Here is a 12,617-nt window from a genome sequence, read left to right on the forward strand (position 1 = left end):
TCCGTCCATTATGGTCTTCCTTTACATCTAGATTCTCTCGCGGGGGGGTTCTCCAACTTGGCACCAAGGATGAACTTATTTGGTCCACCAGTACCGCCATCCGCCCCATCACTGTCCGGAACCTGTACTCTGTCTTATCTGCTGCCCTCCCCCCTCTCCCCTCCGTCTTCCCTCTCGTTTTTTGGAAGGCCCCCTGCCCCCTCAAATCCATTCTCTTCTCATGGCTCCTTTTCTCAAACAAGAATCTCATATGGGACGTCCTTCAGCGGAAAGGTTGGTGTGGGCCTGGTCGCTGTCATCTCTGTCTCGCTGCACTGGAAACAAATCTACACACGTTCTTTCAGTGCCCGGTTTCCTCAGCTCTCTGGTATGAACTCTCTTGTAAATATGATTTTCCACACCAGCAGTTCTCTTTGATACAGGATGCTTTCTCCTGGTGGGCCTCCCAAGGCTCTTCTCGGCAGGCGCTCTTCATTCTCTCGTGTTGGAACATTTGGAAGTGGCGGAACCGCCCCATTTTCCAGGGCTGCTCCCTTCCGTTTCTTTCAATTCTTCCTATCATTCAGGGGTCTTTACCCGACCTCTCTTAGTTTGCTCTACAAGGCAGAGGTTTTTTGGTTTATTTTGGTTATCGCTCTCTCATTAAGAAGATTTTGATCATCTCCACATATTTTTTTGCAACATGTCTCGACCAATATCTGCTGACTGATGTCTGTCTTTTCTCATAGAATGTCATAGAATTTCATGAGGCTATATCTGAGAAGGCCTTCCTTCTTTCTCTCTGTAGATGTTTCTACTTATCGCCACAGGGCTGTATTGGGACCATGCTTCGTTATATTGCCTCAGGGCTGTATTGGGACCATGCTTCAAATTTTGAATGTGGCTTCTCGCCCTATTGTACCTTGATTATACAACAATATCAATATATAATGATTTTTCTTCTGAAAAAAAACTCTAAAACTGAGTGAGTATAACTTAGCATCGATTTTTTTAGTGTAGTGTAGGTTTTGTTTGGTATTGTTAATTTTGTAACTGACTCGGTGGAATTAGCATCAGTTTTTGTTTGTATTATAGGTTTTATATGATTTTGCCCAAAAGATAAAAAAAAAAAATTGGAGAGTGAGTGCGTCTATCATGTAAGTTAAAAGTTATGTATATGTTAGACAGGTTATAGTTATGTTTTAGCTTAATCAATTTCTATGTAATCACATGACGTATACATGATGTATAGGCCTTTATTTAAGTGAAGAATGTTTATGAATATCAAATTCTTATCACCGTTAAGAAAATAAAAATTTCACTTGTGAATGGATATTGATAATTTTATATTTCTAAGTTCTCAACCAAAGATCATCTAATAATTGATCAATCTATTAAAAATTTATATCATGATAATGATAATAAATAAAAGATCGCCTATCAATTGAAACTTTTGTTCAAAGCTTATATCACGATAATGATGGCAATAAAGTTCGTATCTCCCTGATGGGTGCCTTTAATAATTCCTATCACGGCATTAATCAGTCCATATCCATAACGAGTGTGCGAGTCTGGATGTCCAACTTCAAATTATGTGCGGCCCCTAAAACCTCTCCACCCGTCGTCCTTGCATGTCATGGAAACCGATCATGTGGCTGGGATCTCAAATCTTTGTCTCTTAGCTTTATATGCTGAGAGGCAGTTGCAATCCGGAGAAATTGCTGTGACGGTGAAAAGTGATTTTAGGTTGTCAAAAAAATTCAGAGGCAGTGTTTGTATTGTATTTTTATGGTGGAAATAGATTTAGCGTCATTAAAATTTTTTTAGAACACCTAAAATTTTGAAGTTTAACAACTATAACTTGGATTTACAAAAATTCTTGTCAAATTTTCTCTAAATTGACTAGAATTTCCATAACTTTCGGGCTAATTAAACTACGACTATTGTTATTACTCACACCGTCGTTTTGAAATTTTAAGTTCATATGAAGCACTTATCTATGGAATTATTGGCTCATGCCTCTGGGAACCTGACAAATGGTTCGTGGCACACATGTCCTCTCCTAGACTTGTCATGCTCTGTTAAAAGCTCATTTTCCTTGGGACGTCAATTGACGTTCTCCAATTATATCAGCATGAGATGTATAGAAGGGTGGAAACACTACGATGTTATCTGGAGTGGTGGGGAGGTCATCTCTTCACATGTCTGTTTTTGGTTCTTAATTGAGGTTCTCTCGGGTTGCATGGGACGTTTATTTCGTTCCCTTGCTCAATTTTCCATTAGTTCTAGTGTGACTGGCAAGCCGACATACATTCAACACTTTTCATTCAGTCCTGGAAGCATAAGAGTGGGTCAATGTTTTTCATTTTGGTTTTTCGTTTTTCATTTTGGTTTCTCATAACAAAACATTTGGGTTGGCTTTCGAATTGGTGGTTAACCACCTCAATGTTTAAGCACCTTAATGTTAGAGAAAGATTTCTGCGAAAATCACATGGAATGTTATTTGTCGATGCGTTTCGAACCAACCAGTGTGGTTCATCGTCAAGACAAGTTGACACTGATTTGGTAGAGAAATAAAATATCAAAAGACTTCTCCACGATGTATGTTTCAACATGGATGATACTGGGTCACAATTGAGTAAGATAAAGAGATACATGGTCTGTGAAACCCACTCTGAGACTGAGGAGCTCATTGACCTCCTACATTTATCAATCCACCTCTTATTACTCCCTCTCCTCCTCTTATCGCTCCTTCTAGTAACTCCTCACCTATCCCTCGAGTTATTATCTCAGACTCATGGGTGAATAGATGGATGCGTTTTTGTCTCTCTGTCAGTCGTCTTCTCTGGAACTCTGGATGGATCAGTTTTGGTCTTGCTCTGGCCTCGCTCCATGGAATTCTTAAGTCACCCTCAACACCCTTGTACGAAACATGGCGGTCAATGTCATATTATTTTTGCAAATTCATGAACTTTGGTCACATTTTTCACATAGGGATGGCGTACACTGCTTTCTCGCGTTCTTTGCAAGTTTCCAAAATGATACATTTTGTTAGGAATCTGACAGTGTTTAGTACTCGTTTGTTTAAGGACAATTCCTTACTATATTTTTGATATAGTGAAATGATCCTCTTTAGCCAAAATTGGTTTTGGACCATGTATATATTAAGATGTCAATTTCTTGATCTTATATTTTGTCCTTCGTTTCTTTACCACATCAGTCGGTATATATGTTTACAGGTGGAAATGATGGTTACTCTGTCTTACCTGTATGGAGGCATGATCTCCCAGGTCATTCTTTTTGGCATCATGTTAATTTTATGTACTCAATATAATCTTCTTTACTATTAATACAAAAATTTTGTATTAGCTTCAAAAAGATAATAATAAAGTTCGTATCTATTTCATGTTTTCAAATTTAAATTAATATATTACTTTTATTAACTAACAAATTATAAATTTTATTTTTATTATAAATTTCTTAAAATAAATGTAATATATTTCTAAATTAAAATTTTCCAAAAAACTCATCTCTTCTTTAAATTCGGTTCATTTTTATCACATTGTTTGAGGTTTTATATAATATTCTTATCTATATATTTAGAAGTTTAATACTCTCTCAATCTAAATATAAAAACGCTAAATAAATCTACTTGATTGGAAATTGTGTTGTCGATTATTATGTGTTGATAAATATATATCACCCTATTTTATACGTCCTTTGTCTAATTTGTTATGAATTATTATTTGTTGATAAATATACCCTATTTTATACATCTTTTTTCTTTGTCTAATTTGTTATGAATTATTCCAACTAAAGGGAAAGAATGATATTAATGGAATAACATGTTATATATTAAGTCATGATTAAACGTATGAAGAATGTGTTTTACTAGATTGATACAGTAAAATGCATACAATGTGAACTATTCTTTTATATTTATTAATAGTTAAAAGAGGAAATTTTCATTTTACAATTTCTTTTTAAATATATCTAGAGAAACATTACATGTTCATCGTTAAATTTGAATGATAAATTGTAGGAAATGGAAAAAACATTTTAACTGTTTACCAATAGGGAAATGGTATTTTAAGAAAAGCAACGCACTTACAAATTTGGAAAAAATAAGTTTTAAGAGGTATGGTAAGAGAAACAATGTATCTATAAATAATAAAAAACAAAATTAAGGTTAGTTAATTTTGGGACTATGTTATTTAAGTCATATTATTATTAGGGAATCATTTTATGATGTGTGGATTTTGACTTTAAGTGTGGATGAAAATTAATTTACTTGATCAGGGTGAACACGGGTGGGAAGGGTGAACACGGGTGGGAATGGTGGGATTCGTTTCATAATTATGAACTTAATCAGTGTACACCAAGGGTGGTGGCATGGCTACATCCATGCGGACTCAAGCATGGACGAATGATAGAGAAATTAAATTCTAGTGGGAGAAAGGCTCGAGAATATTTGGAATTCGGTCTGCTTGAACAATTACTGTAGGAAAACCAGATAATCTCATAAGATTGAGATTGTACCTTTCTAGGGCAATGTTAGAATATTTAATTCTTACTTGTCTCAGTTGTGTCTTTCTAACTAGAGGCGTCTGTTCCTAACTATATTCCTAGTTTGGTGTGTGGTTAAGATATTTTCTCAACCAACAGATTTTATGTCCAAGATAGTTTTCTTATCTTGAAACAATACTCTTGTATATATGTAATATGATATTTGATTTATGTATCTGGATATAGTTTACACTATCTGTTTTTATCATGGTATCAGAGGCCTGAGTGCCTGGACCCTCCTGGGCTTAGCCCATCCTGGCTGAGGAAATAAAAGAGTATTTTTTTTAGTGTTTAGTTTTTCCGTCGTTAAGAGACTCTAGATTTGGATTCAGGGGGATCTTTGATTTTTGCGTTTGTGAAGCGTTTCGGTGGCATAATTTTGGAGGCCGAGCAGACGAGCAAGCTGCGGGCCGAGTGGTGGCACAAGGAGAACCGTGGTATGGCATAGTTTACGTGCTGCCTGGTGGATAGTGGTTGCCAGATTGCACCTGAATCTGCGTGGCTGCGTGGAGCCTGGAGGTGGAGATCGCCTGGTGTCTTGTTGTTCGCGTGAAGGTGTCAGATCTGCGTGGGAGCCTGATCTGAGTTTGAAACCGTATTGTAGTAACGGTGATGGAGTGCCGAGAAATGTTGTGTCAGTGAGTTGAAACGACGTGCTGTGTGAGTGAACGTTGCTGCCAAACGAGGGATCTGCTGCGTGGAGAAGACTGCGAGAAGAGAGGATGTGTTGTGGTATTGGATACTGCAAAGAAGAGCACTTCCTGATTTCCAGAGTGATATTTAATGATGTAATCTTTTCATTGATGGTAATAGAGTGTACGAGAGTGATCTCTCTATTTTGTGAGTGTAGTCTCCAGGTGCAGGCCACACCTGAGAGCTACATCTCCTTCTTTTCAATTTTGTTCACATTTTATCTTGGTATCAGAGCTTCAGAGCCCGTAAAAGCCTCTGGCCCTTCCTGGGCATACATAAATAAATTACTGAGTGTGTATAGCTTTATTAAATTTTTTGTTTGTCCATCAGAAAGCAGTTCTATTCTGTGTAGGACTAAGCCTGGAGCGTTGTTGGTAAAATCTCTAGAAGACTGCACCTCTTATTCTTCAGCGCGTTCATATGATGGGGTTGAGAATGACCAGCAATGGTTTTCGGGCGATGTTGCCGCCAGAGCGCTAGTGCACTACGCGACGAGCAGGATCCTCCCTCAGCAGAACAGAGGTGAAATCGATCTGACCCTCAAAGTTCTTTCTGTGAGAAGCCCCTGCAATTTCCTGGTCTTTGGCCTCGGGCACGACAGTGCAATGTGGAATGCCTTGAATGCCCACGGGAACACCGTTTTTCTGGAGGAGGACTCCAATTGGATACGGGAAATCGTGAAAATCCAACCAGGAATTGAAGCTTATCACGTCCAATACCAAACGAGGATGTCCATGGCTGACGCTCTGCTGCGCAACTACAGAAAAAATCGATCCTCCTGCGGCCCCACCCGGCCGTTGAGGTCCTCCAAATGCGAGCTCGCTCTCACAAACTTGCCTGCGCTCATCTACGAGACGGAGTGGGATGTCATCATGATTGACGCCCTCCGTGGTTTCTTCAGCGCCGCACCGGGCAGAATGTTCGCCATTTTCACTGCAGCCGTGATGGCCAGGAACAGGAAGAAGGAAGGATCCACAGATATTTTCCTTCATGATGTTGACAAGAGAGTGGAGCAAATGTATGCCGGGGAGTTCCTCTGCAGCAGCAATCTGGTGGGATCTTCCGGGAGGCTTTGGCATTTCAGGGTTCCCCCATCATCCAGTGGTGGCAGTAGCACTGACGGTTTCTTCTGTCCGTGACCTAGCCACCTGCAATCGTGTGAGTGGTTTCCCATGAAAGAAGATCAAAGATACAAACTAAGAAATACCCAATCATGTTAGCAGGACTGGTTGCGAAAGGTGCTTAGTGATCATTAAGAGCAATGCAATCAAAGTGATGTGCAGTGATTGATCAACTTCAAGTAAACTGTGAGCAGTTCGAGTCCTCTGCATTGGGAAGTCAACAAGAGTTGCTGCATGGAGAAGAAAGCAGCGTGGGTAAATTCTTTGGTGAGCTGTTGGTGTGTGCGGATCTCCTCAACGTTCTTGATGCCTTGCTACTACGCCAGTCTGTTGCGTGGTTTTTTTGTTGTTTACAATTCACTAGTATGTTTGGTGCAGATCAAAAGTGTTGCCATGATGTCATGCTGTATATTGTTTTAAGAATGGTCATGTGAGTAATGTAAATCTGGTTGAAAGAATTAATTTATTTATTGTGACATTTAGCTTGGCAAATTATTGTCACGAGTATAAATCTATGTTGGAATTTTCCATTCCAACAATAGACAAATTTATTTGTAGGAATGATCTACTACCAGATACGATGATGACATGACAATGAAAATGGCATAAAAGAATAGTGGTTGGAGCTGCACGATGATCGCGTTTGGAAAATAATCATCTATGGGCAGAGACAGAGAAATTAAACCTGAAGAATTTATGCTTTATTTAGTTTCTTGGAATCATGTTTGAAGTTATTGAGCCTTATTGAGCCTAGCTAACTCAATGTAGGTAAAGTTATTTTGTTACAATTCGCGACTCTAATGAATGACAGGTTAAGCATGGAGTTCCAAGAATTTATTTTATAAAGATGCCCAATATGTGAACAGTGAACAGATGAGGTAAAGGAGCAGCAACAACGTTTATGGTGGACAACAAAGTAGATGTTTGTTTGAATTAGTGTGGTTTGTGGAATAGACTCCCTAGCATGTTATAAGCAAGTCCAGTTGTTGTAATGGTCATTGTATGTACCAGAAACTCCAAAATGTGGAATGAAATGTAAGTTTTAAAGGCATCTAAAAGTTCGTGGTGATCTTAAAACCACTTTGTAATGGTTTATGGTCAGCCTGAAACCATTTTTTGTCACTGTAAAGTGAGGGTTGGTGGTGAGCCAGAAACCATCTATAGAGTCTTTGTGGCTGAAGTGCTTTTGTGATCAGCTTGCCTTTGTGGCAGAATCGACTCTGTGGCTTGAGGTGCCTTTGTGGCCACGTGTACACGAGAGCTTTGTGCTCAATTGAGCAGGTGGACTGCAGAACACCTGGCTCGGACTCAGATGATTTTTTTAATTTTCTGAGTAGAAGGGGATTGGTGCGCTTTTAGCGCTGACAGTAGCGCCAAAAAGTGCAACTGGCACGTCTATTAGGCCATTAATCGCGCCACCGTGCTTCACGAGTTTCCAATTTAATATGGGCGCGGGTTTTTCGCTCAGGATCGCGCCAATTCACCTTCAAGGGGATCCGCGGGAATCCTTATCTTTGTTTGAAGCTCTATATGGATTTAAACTAGCAATAAACCATCTAAGAGTATTTGGGTCAAAAGCATTTGCCCATATACCCAAAGCTGATAGGAAGAAATTAGACCCTAAGGCAGTTAGATGCATCTTTGTTGGTTATGGCACAAAATTTAAAGCATATAAATTATTCAATCCTGAGTCTCGTAAGACATTTGCAAGTAGGGATGTAGTGTTTCATGAACAGGTATAGGAAGGGAAAGATGACGTTGGTGATGATTGGCACATTCCATTGTTGATGGAGGAAAGCAGCGAGGATGAAAGAGAGCAGGAGCAGAAAGAAGAGCAAAAAGAAGAACATCAAGAAGGTGATAATGCAAGGCCAGTTATAGCAGAAGAAAACAAATTTGAGTTAAGTCCCCTACCAAGGAGATCAGGTAGGAAGACTCAATTACCATTAAAATTGACAGACTATGCTTTGATGTCAAAGGTTTTGAACATTGTAGAACCCACTAATCACAAAGAAGCTAGTCAATTTAAGGAGTAAAGATTTGCAATGAATGACGAAATGGAATCAATTCTTAGAAATGATACTTGGGATTTATTTGAGTTGCCTAAGAATAAAACACCCATAGGATGTAAATGGTTGTTTAAACCAAAAATGAATGCAGATGGAAGCATAGAGAAATTAAAAGCTAGGCTGGCTGCAAAAGGATATTCACAGCAGGAAGGTATAGATTTTGATGATGCTTTTGCACCTGTAGCAAAGTTAAATACAATCAGAATTCTTATTGCTTTAGCTACTAAATGTAATTGGGAATTACACTAGCTTGATGTTAAATATGCATTTTTAAATGGTGATTTAAAAGAGGAAATTTACTTAGTACAGCCAGAAGGATTTGTAAAGCAGGGGCAGGAACATCTTGTTTGCAGATTGAAAAAGGCTTTATATGGTTTAAAGCAAGCACCCAGGTCTTGGTATGAAAAGGTTGATTCTTTCTTTTTAGAGCATGGTTTTCATAGAAGTTTAAATGACCCAAATTTGTATACCAAGTACAATAATCAGGGGCAGATTATTTTGATTTCTTTGTATGTGGATGACATGATTATAACAGGAGATGCAGATGATTTAATCAGAGGAATCAAAAGGCTTATGGCACAAGTTTTTGAGATGAAAGATCTCGGAAGCCTTCATTACTGTCTGGGATTAGAAGTATGCAGAGATACTGGGCAAACTTTTCTTACCCAAGGGAAGTATGCCAGAAATCTGTTGGAAAAGTTTGGTATGGATCAGTGTAGATCAACAGCGACACCTTTGCAGCAGAATCTGAAGTTGAGCAGTGACGATGGCACTAAAGAGGTTGATGCTACAATGTACAGACAGCTGGTTGGCAGCTTGATATATCTTACAACAACCAGACCTGACTTGGCATACTCTGTTAGTGTGTTGAGCCAATTCATGTCGAAACTGCTTGAAAGTCACTGGGTAGCAGCAAAAAGCGTGTTGAGGTATCTTTGTGGTACTGTTAATTATGGTATTTTATACACTGACGCATCTGATGTTACTCTAGCAGGTTTTTCAGACTCGGACTGGGCAGGTAACTTGGATGATCGGAGGTCCATCATAGGTTACGCAATCAACATAGGATCCGGGGTCATATCATGGAGCAACAAGAAGTCGAGTATTGTAGCTTTGTCTTCGTGTGAAGCTGAGTATCAAGCATTGTGTGCAGCGACATGTGAAGCGATCTGGTTGAGAAGGCTTCTCAAAGATGCAGGAAAAGAACAGAAGAATCCCACTTCCATCAAAAGCGACAACCAGAGCACCATTAAATTGGCATACAATCTAGTGTTTCACAAAAACACCAAACATATAGACACTCGGTTCCATTTTGTTAGAGAGAAAATATAGTCAAAAGAAATTGCTGTTGAATATTGTAGAACTTGTGACAATGTGGCTGATATTTTTACAAAGCCTCTTGCATGAGTGAAATTTGAATTTTTTAGAGGGATGTTAGGAGTTCAGGAGAACCCTTTCTCCATTAAGGGGGGGAGTTGAAAATAATTAATATTATTTTGTATTAATGGAGAAATGGTTACATAGTTGTAATGTATCTCCTTAGTTTAGGATTTGTTCCTAGAGTTTAGGAGTGTGGTTGCAACTTCCTGATTTCCAGAGTGGTATTTAATGATGTAATTTTTTCATTGATGGTAATAGAGTGTACGAGAGTGATCTCTCTGTTTTGTGAGTTTAGTCTCCAGGTGTAGGCCACACCTGAGAGCTACATCTCCTTCTTTTCAATTTTGTTCAAATTTTATCTAGAGAATTATTGAAAGGATCCGTTTTGTCTAAGGTTGGTTTGTGACCGCCACATTGGAAGTGTTGAATAGACTTCGTGTGCCTAAGTCAGGTGAGATGGCACTGTTGTGAGTGTGGCCAGCTGTGAGCCACTGTTATTTTCCCTGGTGTAGTCTAAGAGATCAAATCGTGGCTAGAGCATGGTCGTTATGGCTCGTTGATGTCAGCTTACTAATTTGTGTGGGCATTTGACCTGAGAACAATTATCTCTGGCTTTGAATAGGCGTGAAGCCTGTAACTGCTACCGGATCTGACGAGGTGTGAGTTGTGTTTAAATCTATGTGGAGCTAGCTTGTAATGCAGAGCCCTGGATCGTAAGGGGAGCTCCACCTACGTGGGGGAGACGGTGACTACCTGAGTATGAGGAGCATGAGGAAGGTCGGTGAGGGCCTGTTGACTGTACTTGTGGCCACTGCGTCTTTTTTTTGCTTGTGTGTCAGCAACGTTCGATTGCTTCTCATCATTTCTTGAAGACCTCTAATTTCAAACCTAGAAGATGTCCGGATTTGTTTTTCTTTCTGCAGAGAAGCGAGAAGTGGCTGGTTCCTAGTAATGATGATGAAGAAGAATTGCATCATTGCTACCATATTTATCAGTGGCATCTAGTCTTTACGACATTGTGGGGTTCGCTAATTCAGGCTTTTGCTTAAGCCTGTGACGTAGAGGAGACGAACCTTACTATTAGGTTTTCCAATCATTGTTGGCAAGTGTTTATCGATAGATTTTTCTTCAAAGCCAAGGGACTTCATCAAAGAAGCTTTTTGATACTTTATAGTTCGAATAGAGGTGGGGTCTTTAAAGTCGAGATCCCCAGAGATTTTACTGAGAAAAGTTTTCCCATGGAGCCACTGGCTGACCTTTCTGCTACCGTTTCATTATTAAAGCCAGAGCGTTAATACATTGTGTAAAGGATCCTCGTTTGAGATTAGCATTCAAGTTATTCACGAGACTATTTCTAAGCAATGTGAGGGCATCATGAGAGGGACCTGTGAAGGATGAGAGGATAGCTAGTAATTCAGTGGTCAAACTTGCGAATGAACTGTTGATCGCCTTGGGGACCTCTGATCTATGGGATTAAAGGTTTTTGAGCAATGTTTAGATCAAAACCCCGAGAAGGTGGAGTAGCTTTTTTTAGATGAAGGGAATGAGGAGTTCATCCTATTCAACAATTGAACAACCTGATCCCCATCCAAAGATGACTGTCCGTTTGATTTCTGAAATAAGAATGAGGGCATTGGTGGGGTGGAAACCTTACAACGACAAGATTGTTTGGTGCAAAACCACTGATGCCAACGATAAGAATTCTTGTGTGTATTAATATTTCATGTCATGGTATGGTATTTCATTGTTTCGTGTATTAATGTCATGGTATTTCAGGTTGTCATTGAAGTGATAACGGTCTAACCAACTATTGTCACAATTATGAGTGTGTGTTGGAACTGGGCCTTCTAACAATACACAAATTTGTAGGAATTATTGATTACCAAATATTATGAAGACATGATACTGAAAATGGCAACATCAGAGATTGGAGGATGATGGATAATTGAGTTTGTGTGAATTAGTGTGAGTTTGTGGAACGGATTCATGTAGTATGAGTCACATATTGTAATTAGAACAAATCTACATGTCATATACTCCTTTGTAATGGTTAGTTGTGGTCTTGAAATGTTTTATGTATCTATTGTACTGGAAGACCCAGAGAGGAATGCATACCCTTTGTTATGTGTTCCATCAGTAAAAGAGTTTTAACGTCGTGGAAGAGTGTGTCATGCAGGATGGATACACTTGGGTAGGCCATATTGGTTTTAGGCTCTATGAGGTGAAATTTTATAGCTAGGGGGAGTTCATTAAGAGGTTGGATGAACCGTGTATGTGAAGGACTTCCTAGTAGACTAGCAGTTAGAGCGGTTGGGAACCCATGCATTCTGGTAGATGGTTGTTCCTTTATATGGACATCGACAATTGCATGAACAAGGTACAAGGTGTAATTACAAGACTGGACAAGATGTAGAATTTGCAGATTGATATCGAGACAAGTACTCATTAAGGGGGTGTGTTGGAATATTTAATTCCTACTTGTCTTAGTTGTGCCTTTCTAACTAGAGGAGTATGTTCCTAACTATATTCCTAGTTTGGTGTGTGGTTGAGATATTTTCTCAACCAACAGATTGTATGTCCAAGATAGTTTCCTTATCTTGAAACAATAGCCTGTATATATGTAATATGATATTTGATTAATGTATCTGGAGATAGTTTACACTATCTATTTTTATCAAGCAACTCTTGGCAAGGGAAGTAATGCTCCAACCAAGGAAAATTTTAAGGATGGAAAATTTTCTTGAAGTTTAAAACATTGGCGAATCTCACTAATCCCTAATATGCAAATTATAAAATGTTTACTGATATA

At 39.0% G+C, this 12,617-nt stretch overlaps 1 pseudogene; it reads left to right on the plus strand.

The window, feature by feature from the left end:
• Positions 1-423: 423 nt before the first annotated feature.
• On the plus strand, positions 424-6,377 carry LOC149151195 (arabinogalactan O-methyltransferase 1 pseudogene; annotated as a pseudogene).
• Positions 6,378-12,617: the final 6,240 nt, after the last annotated feature.

The sequence above is a fragment of the Pinus tabuliformis genome, chromosome 9 (genome assembly GCF_031772625.1).
Source record: "Pinus tabuliformis cultivar Carrire ecotype Pingquan chromosome 9, CPIR1, whole genome shotgun sequence".
NCBI classification, from domain to species: Eukaryota; Viridiplantae; Streptophyta; class Pinopsida; order Pinales; family Pinaceae; genus Pinus; species Pinus tabuliformis.